A 14,565-nucleotide genomic window follows, 5' to 3' on the forward strand; every position below is an offset into this window, starting at 1 on the left:
GTCACGGTTGGCCCAAACCATTTCTCTCTCTCTCTCTCGCGACAAACCCCGGAAGTGATTAGCATGCGACCAAAGTCCTGCTAAAGTTCTAAACAGGTGAGTTGATTTTCATCCGTTGGAACCAACGAGATATATGAATGTCGTTTTTTTTTGTTTGTTTGTTGTTGTTGCCATAGTAAAGAGAACCAGTTGAGTGTGAATCCGTCGCGAGAGTGGAACAGAGTGCTTTGTTTACATTCCCGCCGGCATGTCATAAACACGTGGGGTTGCACAGAGAACCGATGCTAAACATATTAGCCAGCTACACTTTCGATGGCATCAAACTAAATTTAATAAGTGCGTCCGCGTGTCTTAACCGGAATTACAGGCTAGTTGAACATCACGTTGTATATAACATGTCCGTTCAGATGTCCCACTTTTTAGTGTTAGTGGATGTTTAGTAGAGGTTTGTTAGCCAGTTAGCTAGCTAGTATGTGAACATGCCTTGTTATGTTGTATCAAACCTGGCTGTTTGTTGTAGCCGCTAACGTTAGATGGTCATGTTTACTGGACATACAGGTTTTAGTAATAACCTGTGGGCCAGTCTGCTTCAGGACTCTCACCAACTCCTTTTAAATTGCCACGACAAAAAATCTGGGCTCCGGGCTACACGTTAATGTTGTGTGTCTGTTTCCCACAATGTGCCTTTATTGGCAAGTTTACTGACAAACTCGGTGTGTTCCGTTTTGTAACCAGCTATACACGGACTGCAGTCGTCAAAATCACAATGTTTCAACAGCGGAGATGTCATATGTATTGAAAGAGACTATTCTCATATGTTTCTGAACTCCGTTTGGCCGTTTGTTATTGTGTTAGCGAAGCCATTTGGGCCGTTCCCATGTAACGCTCTTAAAGAGGGACACCTGAAGCCGCCTTCTCCCCTCTCCAGAGATTCACAGGTGGCTGATGTTTGTCAGCTGTTTTCAGGTAGTTCCGGTGGCTGGACAGATCTGATTACCAGGTAGTTCCGGTGGCTGGACAGATCTGGTTACCAGGTAGTTCAGGAGGCTGGACAGATCTGGTTACCAGGTAGTTCAGGAGGCTGGACAGATCTGGTTACCAGGTAGTTCAGGTGGCTGGACAGATCTGATTACCAGGTAGTTCAGGAGGCTGGACAGATCTGGTTACCAGGTAGTTCAGGTGGCTGGACAGATCTGGTTACCAGGTAGTTCCGGTGGCTGGACAGATCTGGTTACCAGGTAGTTCAGGTGTCTGGACAGATCTGGTTACCAGGTAGTTCAGGTGTCTGGACAGATCTGATTACCAGGTAGTTCAGGAGGCTGGACAGATCTGGTTACCAGGTAGTTCAGGTGGCTGGACAGATCTGGTTACCAGGTAGTTCAGGTGTCTGGACAGATCTGGTTACCAGGTAGTTCAGGAGGCTGGACAGATCTGGTTACCAGGTAGTTCAGGAGGCTGGACAGATCTGGTTACCAGGTAGTTCAGGAGGCTGGACAGATCTGGTTACCAGGTAGTTCAGGAGGCTGGACAGATCTGGTTACCAGGTAGTTCAGGTGTCTGGACAGATCTGGTTACCAGGTAGTTCAGGTGGCTGGACAGATCTGGTTACCAGGTAGTTCAGGTGGCTGGACAGATCTGGTTACCAGGTAGTTCAGGAGGCTGGACAGATCTGGTTACCAGGTAGTTCAGGAGGCTGGACAGATCTGGTTACCAGGTAGTTCAGGTGGCTGGACAGATCTGGTTACCAGGTAGTTCAGGTGGCTGGACAGATCTGGTTACCAGGTAGTTCAGGTGTCTGGACAGATCTGGTTACCAGGTAGTTCAGGAGGCTGGACAGATCTGGTTACCAGGTAGTTCAGGTTCAGGTGGCTGGACAGATCTGGTCACCAGTGGGTGATGCTGGACAGATCAGCTGTGTTCAGGTGGGTGAGTAGTCAGCTGTGTTCAGGTGGGACAGATGTTAGTCAGCTGTGTTCAGGTGGGTGATGTTAGTCAGCTGTGTTCAGGTAGTTCAGGTGGTGATGTTAGTCAGCTGTGTTCAGGTGGGTGATGTTAGTCAGCTGTGTTCAGGTGGGTGATGTTAGTCAGCTGTGTTCAGGTAGTTCAGGTGGGTGATGTTAGTCAGGTAGTTCAGGTGGGTGATGTTAGTTAGCTGTGTTCAGGCAGTTCAGGTGGGTGCTAGTCAGCTGTGTTCAGGTGGGTGATGTTAGTCTGGTTACCAGGTGTTCAGGTGGGTGATGAGTCTGTTTCAGGTAGTTCAGGTGGGTGATGACAGTCATCTGTGTTCAGGTAGTGATGTTAGTCTGGTTCAGATGGGTGATGCTAGTCAGCTGTGTTCAGGTAGTTCAGGTGGGTGATGCTAGTCAGCTGTGTTCAGGTAGTTCAGGTGGGTGATGTTAGTCAGCTGTGTTACCAGGTAGTTCAGGTGGGTGATGTTAGTCAGCTGTGTTCAGGTAGTTCAGGTGGGTGATGTTAGTCAGCTGTGTTCAGGTGGGTGATGTTAGTCAGCTGTGTTCAGGTGGGTGATGTTGTCAGGGTAGTTCAGGTGGGTGATGTTAGTCAGCTGTGTTCAGGTAGTCAGGTGGGTGATGTTAGTCAGCTGTGTTCAGGTAGTTCAGGTGGGTGATGTTAGTCAGCTGTGTTCAGGTGGGTGATGTTAGTCAGCTGTGTTCAGGTCAGGGTGATGTTAGTCAGCTGTGTTCAGGTGGGTGATGTTAGTCAGCTGTGTTCAGGTAGTTCAGGTGGGTGATGTTAGTCAGCTGTGTTCAGGTAGTTCAGGTGGGTGATGTTAGTCAGCTGTGTTCAGGTAGTTCAGGTGGGTGATGTTAGTCAGCTGTGTTCAGGTAGTTCAGGTGGGTGATGTTAGTCAGCTGTGTTCAGGTAGTTCAGGTGGGTGATGTTAGTCAGCTGTGTTCAGGTGGGTGATGTTAGTCAGCTGTGTTCAGGTGGGTGATGTTAGTCAGCTGTGTTCAGGTGGGTGATGTTAGTCAGCTGTGTTCAGGTAGTTCAGGTGGGTGATGTTAGTCAGCTGTGTTCAGGTAGTTCAGGTGGGTGATGTTAGTCAGCTGTGTTCAGGTAGTTCAGGTGGGTGATGTTAGTCAGCTGTGTTCAGGTAGTTCAGGTGGGTGATGTTAGTCAGCTGTGTTCAGGGTGGGTGATGTTAGTCAGCTGTGTTCAGGTGGGTGATGTTAGTCAGCTGTGTTCAGGTGGGTGATGCTAGTCAGCTGTGTTCAGGTAGTTCAGGTGGGTGATGTTAGTCAGCTGTGTTCAGGTAGTTCAGGTGGGTGATGTTAGTCAGCTGTGTTCAGGTGGGTGATGTTAGTCAGCTGTGTTCAGGTGGGTGATGTTAGTCAGCTGTGTTCAGGTAGTTCAGGTGGGTGATGTTAGTCAGCTGTGTTCAGGTAGTTCAGGTGGGTGATGTTAGTCAGCTGTGTTCAGGTAGTTCAGGTGGGTGATGTTAGTCAGCTGTGTTCAGGTAGTTCAGGTGGGTGATGTTAGTCAGCTGTGTTCAGGTAGTTCAGGTGGGTGATGTTAGTCAGCTGTGTTCAGGTGGGTGATGTTAGTCAGCTGTGTTTCAGGTGGGTGATGTTAGTCAGCTGTGTTCAGGTAGTACAGGTGGGTGATGTTAGTCAGCTGTGTTCAGGTAGTTCAGGTGGGTGATGTTAGTCAGCTGTGTTCAGGTAGTTCAGGTGGGTGATGTTAGTCAGCTGTGTTCAGGTAGTTCAGGTGGGTGATGTTAGTCAGCTGTGTTCAGGTAGTTCAGGTGGGTGCTGTGTTCAGGTAGTTCAGGTGGGTGATGTTAGTCAGCTGTGTTCAGGTAGTTCAGGTGGGTGATGTTAGTCAGCTGTGTTCAGGTAGTTCAGGTGGGTGATGTTAGTCAGCTGTGTTCAGGTAGGTGATGTTAGTCTCTCCACACACACACACACCTCATCATTTCTCCGTCCCAGGTCTCTTCTCTACACACACACACACACACACACACACACACACACACACACTGTCCTCTATCCTTATTCCCTTGGTGGTGGTCTGTGAGCGGTCAGCGTGGCGTTTCCAGGGCAATGGCTCCACTCTAGGAGCCAATCATCTCTGGCCATCATGGCACAGACACGCAGCACTGGCCAGGGCAATGGACCTCACAAACTCTTTCCTCTCTCTCTCACACACACACACACACACACACACACACACACACACACACACACACACACACACACACACACACACACACACACACACACACACACACACACCTGACATTGAGCACAAATAGGTAACAGGAAGTTGGGTGGAGTTCACATTAGTTTGATGATAATGAGTAGGGTGGAGTTCACATTAGTTTGAAGGTAATGAGTAGGGTGGAGTTTACATTAGTTTGATGATAATGAGTAGGGTGGAGTTACATTAGTTTGATGATAATGAGTAGGGTGGAGTTCACATTAGTTTGATGGTAATGAGTGGGGTGGAGTTTACATTAGTTTGATGATAATGAGTAGGGTGGAGTTTACATTAGTTTGATCATGATGATAATGTTTGTAGGGTGGAGTTACATTAGTTTGATGATAATGAATAGGGTGGAGTTCACATTAGTTTGATGATAATGAATAGGGTGGAGTTTACATTAGTTTGATGATAATGAGTAGGGTGGAGTTACATTAGTCTTTCTGTCTCATTCTCCCTCTCTCTCTCTCTGTCTCTCTGTCTCTTCCTCCTCACCGCAGGGTGTCGTGACCTCCGTGGTGATGTTCGGGGCATTAATTTGACAGGGCGGAGCTAGAGGATGAGCTGTACGCGGAGGAGTCCGAGGGGTCAGAGGGTGACGACAGTGAACTAGAGTTCAGACTCTACAGCCAACTCCACTACTCCTCTAACCCCGGAGACAGGGAGGGGGTGGAGGAGGAGGTGGGAGACAGGCGCCTCTCCTCCAGCCACGGAGAGAAGGAGGAGGTGGAGGAGGAGGTGGGAGACAGGCGCCTCTCCTCCAGCCACGGAGAGAAGGAGGAGGAGGAGGAAGATGGGAGCAAGGCCAAACGACAGCGGCCACCCCTGTCACATGATCATGGTAACAGAGATCTACGACAGCACCTGCTGGGGGACGCAGAGCAGAAACAACAGAAAGTCGAACTGAAAACCCAACAGGGTAGGAGACGGCAGAGAGGTCTCTCCAAAGGTGAGTGGAGGAGAACAGACAGACCACTACTGTGTGTTTGTTTATACAGGGTAGGAGACGGCAGACATTAGTTTCTGAAAGGTGAGTGGAGGAGAACAGACAGATACTGAATGTGTGTTTGTTTATACAGGGTAGGGTGGAGACGGCAGAGAGGTCTCTCCAAAGGTGAGTGGAGGAGAACAGACAGACCACTACTGTGTGTTTGTTTATACAGGGTAGAACTAGAGAGACAGCAGAGAGAGGTCTCTCCAAAGGTGAGTGGAGGAGAACAGACAGACCACTACTGTGTGTTTGTTTATACAGGGGGTAGGAGACAGTGGGAGAGAGCGTCTCTCCAGCCAAAGGTGAGGAGGGAGGAGAACAGACAGACCACTACTGTGTGTTTGTTTATACAGGGTAGGAGACAGCAGAGAGAGGTCTCTCCAAAGGTGAGTGGAGGAGAACAGACAGACCACTACTGTGTGTTTGTTTATACAGGGTAGGAGACAGCAGAGAGGTCTCTCCAAAGGTGAGTGGAGGAGAACGGACAGACCACTACTGTGTGTTTGTTTATACAGGGTAGGAGACAGCAGAGAGGTCTCTCCAAAGGTGAGTGGAGGAGAAAGACAGACCACTACTGTGTGTTTGTTTACAGGGTTTTACAGGGTGGAGACACTGTCAGAGAAAACTCCAAAGGTGAGTGGAGGAGAACAGACAGACCACTATTCTAGTGTGTTTGTTTATACAGGGTAGGAGATTCAGTTCCAAGAGAGGTCATTCTAGTTCCAAAGGTGAGTGGAGGAGAACGGACAGACCACTACTGTCTGTTTGTTTATTCAGGGTAGGAGACGGCAGAAAGGTCTCATTCCAACAAAGGTGAGTCGAGGAGAACATTCAGACCACTACATTGTGTTCCATTATTTATTCCAACAGGGTAGGAGACAGCAGAGAGGTCATTCTAGTTCCAAAGGTGAGTGGAGGAGAACGGTTCCATTACAGACCACTTCTGTTGTTTGTTTATACATTCTAGTTCCAGGAGACATTCTAGTTCCATTATTCTCATTCCAAATTCTAGTTGGAGGAAATTCTAGTTCCATTACGTTCACTACTGTGTGTTTGTTTATTCCAACAGGGTAGTTCCGATTCAGCAGAGATTCTCTCCAAATTGAGTGGAGGAGAACGGATTCTAGTTCCACATACTGTGTGTTTGTTTATACAACATTTAGTTACAGTTTATTCAGTTCCAACATTCTAGTTCCAACATTCTAGTTCCAACATTCTAGTTCCATCATTCTAGTTCCAACATTCTAGTTCCATCATTCTAGTCCCATCATTCTAGTTCCATCATTCTAGTCCCATCATTCTAGTCCCATTATTCTAGTCCCAACATTCTAGTCCCATCATTCTAGTTCCAACATTCTAGTTCCAACATTCTAGTTGCAAAAACATTCTAGTTCCATTATTCTAGTTCCAACATTCTAGTTCCATTATTCTCGTTCCAACATTCTAGTTCCCCAGTTAACATTCTAGTTCCTTATTCGTTCCAACATTCTAGTTCCATTATTCCCAACATTCTAGTTCCTCATTCGTTCCAACATTCTAGTTCCCCAAACATTCTAGTTCCTCTATTCTCATTCCAACATTCTAGGTGACCCCATAACATTCTCCCCAACATTCTAGTTCCCATCATTCTAGTTGACCCTAGTTCCATCATTCTAGTTCAACATTCTTGTTCCATCATTCTGACCCCATCTAGTTCCAACATTCTAGTTCCAACATTCTAGTGACCCCATAACTCTCCTCTTATCGTTCCCCAAGGTGACCCCATAACTCTCCTCTGTCGTTCCCCAAGGTGACCCCATAACTCTCCTCTTATCGTTCCCAAGGTGACCCCATAACTCTCCTCTATCGTTCCCCAAGGTGACCCCATAACTCTCCTCTTATCGTTCCCCAAGGTGACCCCATAACTCTCCTCTGTCGTTCCCCAAGGTGACCCCATAACTCTCCTCTATCGTTCCCCAAGGTGACCCCATAACTCTCCTCTATCGTTTCCAAGGTGACCCCATAACTCTCCTCTATCGTTCCCCAAGGTGACCCCATAACTCTCCTCTATCGTTCCCCAAGGTGACCCCATAACTCTCCTCTATCGTTCCCAAGGTGACCCCATAACTCTCCTCTATCGTTCCCCAAGGTGACCCCATAACTCTCCTCTATCGTTCCCCAAGGTGACCCCATAACTCTCCTCTATCGTTCCCCAAGGTGACCCCATAACTCTCCTCTTATCGTTCCCCAAGGTGACCCCATAACTCTCCTCTATCGTTCCCCAAGGTGACCCCATAACTCTCCTCTATCGTTCCCCAAGGTGACCCCATAACTCTCCTCTATCGTTCCCCAAGGTGACCCCATAACTCTCCTCTATCGTTCCCCAAGGTGACCCCATAACTCTCCTCTGTCGTTCCCCAAGGTGACCCCATAACTCTCCTCTATCGTTCCCCAAGGTGACCCCATAACTCTCCTCTATCGTTCCCCAAGGTGACCCCATAACTCTCCTCTATCGTTCCCCAAGGTGACCCCATAACTCTCCTCTATCGTTCCCCAAGGTGACCCCATAACTCTCCTCTATCGTTCCCCAAGGTGACCCCATAACTCTCCTCTATCGTTCCCCAAGGTGACCCCATAACTCTCCTCTATCGTTCCCCAAGGTGACCCCATAACTCTCCTCTTATCGTTCCCCAAGGTGACCCCATAACTCTCCTCTATCGTTCCCCAAGGTGACCCCATAACTCTCCTCTATCGTTCCCCAAGGTGACCCCATAACTCTCCTCTATCGTTCCCCAAGGTGACCCCATAACTCTCCTCTATCGTTCCCCAAGGTGACCCCATAACTCTCCTCTATCGTTCCCCAAGGTGACCCCATAACTCTCCTCTATCGTTCCCCAAGGTGACCCCATAACTCTCCTCTATCGTTCCCCAAGGTGACCCCATAACTCTCCTCTTATCGTTCCCCAAGGTGACCCCATAACTCTCCTCTTATCGTTCCCCAAGGTGACCCCATAACTCTCCTCTATCGTTCCCCAAGGTGACCCCATAACTCTCCTCTTATCGTTCCCCAAGGTGACCCCATAACTCTCCTCTATCGTTCCCCAAGGTGACCCCATAACTCTCCTCTATCGTTCCCCAAGGTGACCCCATAACTCTCCTCTATCGTTCCCCAAGGTGACCCCATAACTCTCCTCTATCGTTCCCCAAGGTGACCCCATAACTCTCCTCTATCGTTCCCCAAGGTGACCCCAGACGTCAAAGGTTGTTCCAGGAGGTCGTCGTCATCGACTCGAGTCAAGACGACGTCATCACAGTGTCAGACAACACGGAGGAAGATGACGGGGTGTGTAGCTTGAAAGGTCAGAGGTTAAAGAAAGGACCCCTGCAGGCCTCGACCCAGGGACAACAGGTACGGCGACAGAGTGTGTCTTCGCCTTGTTCCTAGTGGCCACGTTACGTTGTACCAAAAATCTTCATAGGGACTCCCCTCTGAGACAGTATTGATCTCTAGAAACACCAACCCCTTCTAGACAGTAACATAACGACTCCCCCTGGGACAGTATTGATCTCTAGAAACACCAACCCCTTCTAGACAGTAACATAATGACTCCCCCTGGGACAGTATTGATCTCTAGAAACACCAACCCCTTCTAGACAGTAACATAACGACTCCCCTGGGACAGTATTGATCTCTAGAAACACCAACCCCTTCTAGACAGTAACATAAGGACTCCCCCTGGGACAGTATTGATCTCTAGAAACACCAACCCCTTCTAGACAGTAACATAACGACCCCCCCTCTGGGACAGTATTGATCTCTAGAAACACCAACCCCTTCTAGACAGTAACATAAGGACTCCCCCTGGGACAGTATTGATCTCTAGAAACACCAACCCCTTCTAGACAGTAACATAATGACTCTGGTACAGTATTGATCTCTAGAAACACCAACCCCTTCTAGACAGTAACATAATGACTCTGGTACAGTATTGATCTCTAGAAACACCAACCCCTTCTAGACAGTAACATAATGACTCTGGTACAGTATTGATCTCTAGAAACACCAACCCCTTCTAGACAGTAACATAACGACCCCCTGGGACAGTATTGATCTCTAGAAACACCAACCCCTTCTAGACAGTAACATAATGACTCTGGTACAGTATTGATCTCTAGAAACACCAACCCCTTCTAGACAGTAACATTGTGACCCCCTGGGACAGTATTGATCTCTAGAAACACCAACCCCTTCTAGACAGTAACATAATGACTCTGGTACAGTATTGATCTCTAGAAACACCAACCCCTTCTAGACAGTAACATAACGACCCCCCCTGGGACAGTATTGATCTCTAGAAACACCAACCCCTTCTAGAATCAGATCAGCTCTGAAAAAGATCTGATGTGATTGGTCAAAAGAGCAATTAAGTGGCGATATCAGAATTGGACTGACTGCGTAAAGGTAGGGAGGGAGGAGACATTAAAGGGAGGGAGAAGGAGACATTAAAGGTAGGGAGGAAACAAGATGGAGACCAGGGCATCATACTGAACCTGGAGGGAGAAGGAGACATTAAAGGTAGGGAGGAAGGGAGGGAGGGAGGAGACATTAAAGGTTGGGAAGTAACAAGATTAACAGGCATCATACTGAACCTGGAGGGAGAAGGAGACATTAAAGGTAGGGAGGAAGGAGGAGGGAGGAGGGAGGGGGAGGGAGGAGGAGACATTAAAGGTCCAGACCAAGATGGAGACCAGGGCATCCACTGAACCAACATCCAAGGTGGGCAGATTATCAGACCCAGGTGCAGCATGGTCCACAACCAACTGACGCTAATACGTTGGTGCTGCATCATTAACAGTCATCATTAACAGTCATCAATGGAGAGGAGACATTAAAGGTAGGGAGGAAGGGAGGAGGAGTACTCCAGACCCAGATGCAACATGGGCAACCAACTCCACGATGGTTCTGGTGTTGGTGCTGCATCATTAACAGTCATCATTAAAGTCCGGAGGAGACATTAAAGGTACAGTCTGGAGGGAGGAGGTGATCCTGGGCAGACCCAGACAAGATGGAGACCAAGGGCATCATACTGATTACCTGGAGGGAGTCAAGGAGACATTAAAGGTAGGGAGGAAAGGGAGGGAGGGGGGGAATTAAAGGTAGGGAGGGTGGGTTGGACTCAGAACTCCACGCTGGCCAGGTCCGAGGGAGGGAGTCTGGAGAGGGAGGGATCCTGGGCAGCGTGAGACAAGATGGAGACCAGGGCATCATACTGAACCTGGAGGGAGAAGGAGACATTAAAGGTAGGGAGGAAGGGAGGGAGGGAGGGAGGGAGGGAGGGAGGGAGGAGGAGAGGGAGGGAGGGAGGGAGAAGGAGACATTAAAGGTAGGGAGGAAGGGGGAGGGAGGGAGGGAGGGAGGGAGAAGGAGACATTAAAGGTAGGGAGGGAGGGACAAGGAGACATTACCTGGGAGGGATGGGGTGGAGAAGGAGACATTAAACCTGGAGGGTGTTGTGTTGGTCGACAACCAGAACATCCCATCTACCTGTTAGTGATGTGTTGGTCCAGAATATCCCATCTACCTGTTAGTGATGTGTTGGTCCAGAACATCCCATCTACCTGTTAGTGATGTGTTGGTCCAGAACATCCCATCTACCTGTTAGTGATGTGTTGGTCCAGAACATCCCATCTACCTGTTAGTGATGTGTTGGTCCAGAATATCCCATCTACCTGTTAGTGATGTGTTGGTCCAGAATATCCCATCTACCTGTTAGTGATGTGTTGGTCCAGAACATCCCATCTACCTGTTAGTGATGTGTTGGTCCAGAACATCCCATCTACCTGTTAGTGATGTGTTGGTCCAGAACATCCCATCTACCTGTTAGTGATGTGTTGGTCCAGAACATCCCATCTACCTGTTAGTGATGTGTTGGTCCAGAACATCCCATCTACCTGTTAGTGATGTGTTGGTCCAGAACATCCCATCTACCTGTTAGTGATGTGTTGGTCCAGAACATCCCATCTACCTGTTAGTGATGTGTTGGTCCAGAACATCCCATCTACCTGTTAGTGATGTGTTGGTCCAGAACATCCCATCTACCTGTTAGTGATGTGTTGGTCCAGAACATCCCATCTACCTGTTAGTGATGTGTTGGCGTGTGTGGAGAACTGGATTCTAATCAGCATGTACACACACACACACACACACACACACACACACTGCTCGTAACGCTAATGCCATAAACTAACAACAGATACACCAAGAGGGAGAGAGAGGGAAGAGAGTAAAAATGTTCTCTGCAAATCTCTTCAGATCTACACATTAGCAAACCTGCAACCTCAGCAACCTCTCTCTCTCTCCCTCATTCTCTCTCCCTTTCTCTCTCTCTCCCTTTCTGTCTCTCTCTCTTTCTCTCTCTCTCTCTTTCTCCCCTCTATTTCTCTGTCTCTCTCCTCTCTCTCTCTCCTCTATCTCTCTCTCTCTCCCTCATTCTATCTCTCCCCTCTGTCTCTTTTTCTCTCTGTCTCTCTCTCCCATTCTGTCTCTCTCATTCTCTCTCATTCTCTCTCTTATTCTCTCCCTCATTCTATCTCTCCAAGTTCTGTCTCTATCTCCCCTCATTATTCTCTCTCTCTCTCATCTCTCTCTCTCATTCTCTCTCTTATTCTCTCTGTCTTTCTCTCTCTATTCTCTCTCTCTTATTCTCTCTCCCTCTCTCTCTCTCTTATTCTCTCTCCCTCATTCTATCTCTCCAATTCTGTCTCTCTATCCCCTTCATTCTATCTCTCTTTTCTCTCTATTCTCTCTCCCTTATTTCTCATTCTCTCTCCCTCTCTCTCCTCCCTCATTCTATCTCTCCCATTCTGTCTCTTTTTTCTCTCTGTCTTTCTCTCTCTCCCATTCTGTCTCTCTCTTATTCTCTCTCCTCTTTCTCTCTCTCCCTCTCTCTCTCTCTCTCTTTCTCTCTCCCTCTCTCTCTCTCTCTCTCTCATTCTCTCTCTCTCCCTTTCTCTCTCCCATTCTCTCTCTCTTTCTCTTGTTCTCCTCTGTTGTTACTCCCTCATTTGATCCCTACCTCTTCCCTGGGCTGAGGTTTCTGCAAGAGTGCCCCTGCACACACACACCAGGGGAAGGGAGAGGTTCAAGAGGAGGTATGGAGGCTCTGTGTTTGGGCTGATCCTACCCCCCCACCCCCTGTGATCTCTGGAGCTTGACCTCATGTCTGCACACGGGGTCATGGGGGAGTGTGTGGGGGGCTGTAGCTACGTTTTGGGAGTGGAAAGGCAACAGGAAAGGGCGGGGCCCAAATATAGAACGGCTAGCGGAGGAAAGGGGTGGGGTCTGAATATAGCAAACCTGCAGCCGAAGGGCGGAGTATAGACAGGCTAGCCAGAGGAAATGGGGCGGGGTCTGAATATAGACAGGCTAGCCAGAGGAAAAGGGGCGGGGTCTGAATATAGACAGGCTAGCTGGAGGAAATGGGGCGGGGTCTGAATATAGACAGGCGAGCTCAGAGGAAATGGGGCTCCCTCTTCTATCTCTCTGTCTCTCTCTCTCATTCTCTCATTCTTTCGGGTGGACAGGCTAGCCGGATGGAGGGGCGGGGTCTGAATATAGACAAGAGGCTAGCCAGAGGAAAGGGGGCGGGGTATAGACAGGCTAGCCAGAGGAAAGGGCGGAGTATAGACAGGCTAGCCAGAGGAAAGGGGGCGGAGTATAGACAGGCTAGCCAGAGGAAGGGGCGGAGTATAGACAGGCTAGCCAGCGGAAAGGGCGGGGTCTGAATATAGACAGGCTAGCCAGAGGAAAGGGGGGCTTATTATAGACAGGCTAGCCAGAGGAAGGGGCTCTATAGACAGGCTAGCCGGAGGAAGGGGGCGGAGTATAGACAGGCTAGCCAGAGGAAAGGGGCGGAGTATAGACAGGCTAGCCGGAGGAAAGGGGCGGAGTCTAGACAGGCTAGCCGGAGAAAGGGGGGGTCTGAATATAGACAGGCTAGCCAGAGGAAAGGGGCGGAGTATAGACAGGCTAGCCGGAGAAAGGGGGCTCTCTCTGGGCCCTCTATCTCTCTCTCTAGCAGGAGGAAAGGGGGCGGAGTAAAGCCGGAGGAAGGGGCGGAGTATAGACAGGCTAGCCAGAGGAAAGGGCGGGGTCTCTCTCTTTCTCTTATAGACAGGCTAGCCAGAGGAAATGGGGCGGGGTCTGAATATAGACAGGCTAGCTGGAGGAAAGGGGCGGGGTCTGAATATAGACAAGCTAGCCAGAGGAAATGGGGCGGGGTCTGAATATTGACAGGCTAGCTGGATCTCTGGGGCGGGGTCTGAATCTAGACAGGCTTGCTGGAGGAAATGGGCGGGGGGTCTGAATATAGACAGGCTAGCCAGAGGAAAAGGGGCGGGGTCTGAATATAGACAGGCTAGCCAGAGGAAAGGGGGCGGAGTATAGACAGGCTAGCCGGAGGAAAGGGGGTGGGGTCTGAATATAGACAGGCTAGCCAGAGGAAAGGGGCGGGGTCTGAATATAGACAGGCTAGCCAGAGGAAAGGGGGCGGAGTATAGACAGGCTAGCCAGAGGAAAGGGGGGGGGCGGAGTATAGACAGGCTAGCCAGAGGAAAAGGGGCGGGGTCTGAATATAGACAGGCTAGCCAGAGGAAAGGGGACGAGGTCTGAATATAGACAGGCTAGCCAGAGGAAAGGGGGCGGAGTATAGACAGGCTAGCCAGAGGAAAGGGGGGGGGGCTGAATATAGACAGGCTAGCCAGAGGAAAGGGGGCGGAGTATAGACAGGCTAGCCGGAGGAAAGGGGGCGGAGTATAGACAGGCTAGCCGGAGGAAAGGGGGCGGAGTATAGACAGGCTAGCCGGAGGAAAGGGGCGGGGTCTGAATATAGACAGGCTAGCCAGAGGAAAGGGGCGGGGTCTGAATATAGACAGGCTAGCCAGAGGAAAGGGGCGGGGTCTGAATATAGACAGGCTAGCCGGATGGAAGGGGCGGGTCTTAATATAGACAGGCTAGCTGGAGGAAAGGGGGCGGGTCTGAATATAAACAGGCTAGCCAGAGGAAATGGGGCGGGGTCTGAATATAGACAGGCTAGCCAGATGGAAGGGGCGGGGTCTTAATATAGACAGGCTAGCTGGAGGAAAGGGGGCGGGGTCTTAATATAGACAGGCTAGCTGGAGGAAAGGGGGCGGGGTCTGAATATAGACAGGCTAGCCAGAGGAAAGGGGGCGGTTTTCTGAATATAGACAGGCTAGCCAGAGGAAAGGGGCGGGGTCTGAATATAGACAGGCTAGCCGGATGGAAGGGGGCGGGGTCTTAATATAGACAGGCTAGCTGGAGGAAAGGGGGCGGGTCTGAATATAAACAGGCTAGC

The 14,565-nt window shown here is 49.6% G+C and overlaps 2 long non-coding RNA genes across 20 annotated transcripts; both read left to right on the forward strand.

Moving 5' to 3' along the window:
• Nucleotides 1-2,025: 2,025 nt before the first annotated feature.
• LOC127925554 (uncharacterized) lies at nt 2,026-4,029 on the forward strand. 19 transcript variants are annotated; one of them, XR_008121333.1, is made up of 4 exons: nt 2,026-2,098; nt 2,705-3,121; nt 3,207-3,280; nt 3,337-3,564. It is a non-coding gene; the product is annotated as an uncharacterized LOC127925554 (long non-coding RNA). The 19 variants fall into 19 exon arrangements; XR_008121341.1 differs by having other exon boundaries at nt 2,742-3,121; XR_008121329.1 differs by having other exon boundaries at nt 2,048-2,107.
• A 714-nt stretch (nt 4,030-4,743) lies between these two features.
• On the forward strand, nt 4,744-8,629 carry LOC127925551 (uncharacterized). The gene is made up of 3 exons (XR_008121320.1): nt 4,744-5,140; nt 5,306-5,335; nt 8,434-8,629. It is a non-coding gene; the product is annotated as an uncharacterized LOC127925551 (long non-coding RNA).
• Nucleotides 8,630-14,565: the final 5,936 nt, after the last annotated feature.

This window comes from Oncorhynchus keta, unplaced genomic scaffold (assembly GCF_023373465.1).
Source record: "Oncorhynchus keta strain PuntledgeMale-10-30-2019 unplaced genomic scaffold, Oket_V2 Un_contig_5831_pilon_pilon, whole genome shotgun sequence".
In the NCBI taxonomy this organism is placed as follows: Eukaryota; Metazoa; Chordata; class Actinopteri; order Salmoniformes; family Salmonidae; genus Oncorhynchus; species Oncorhynchus keta.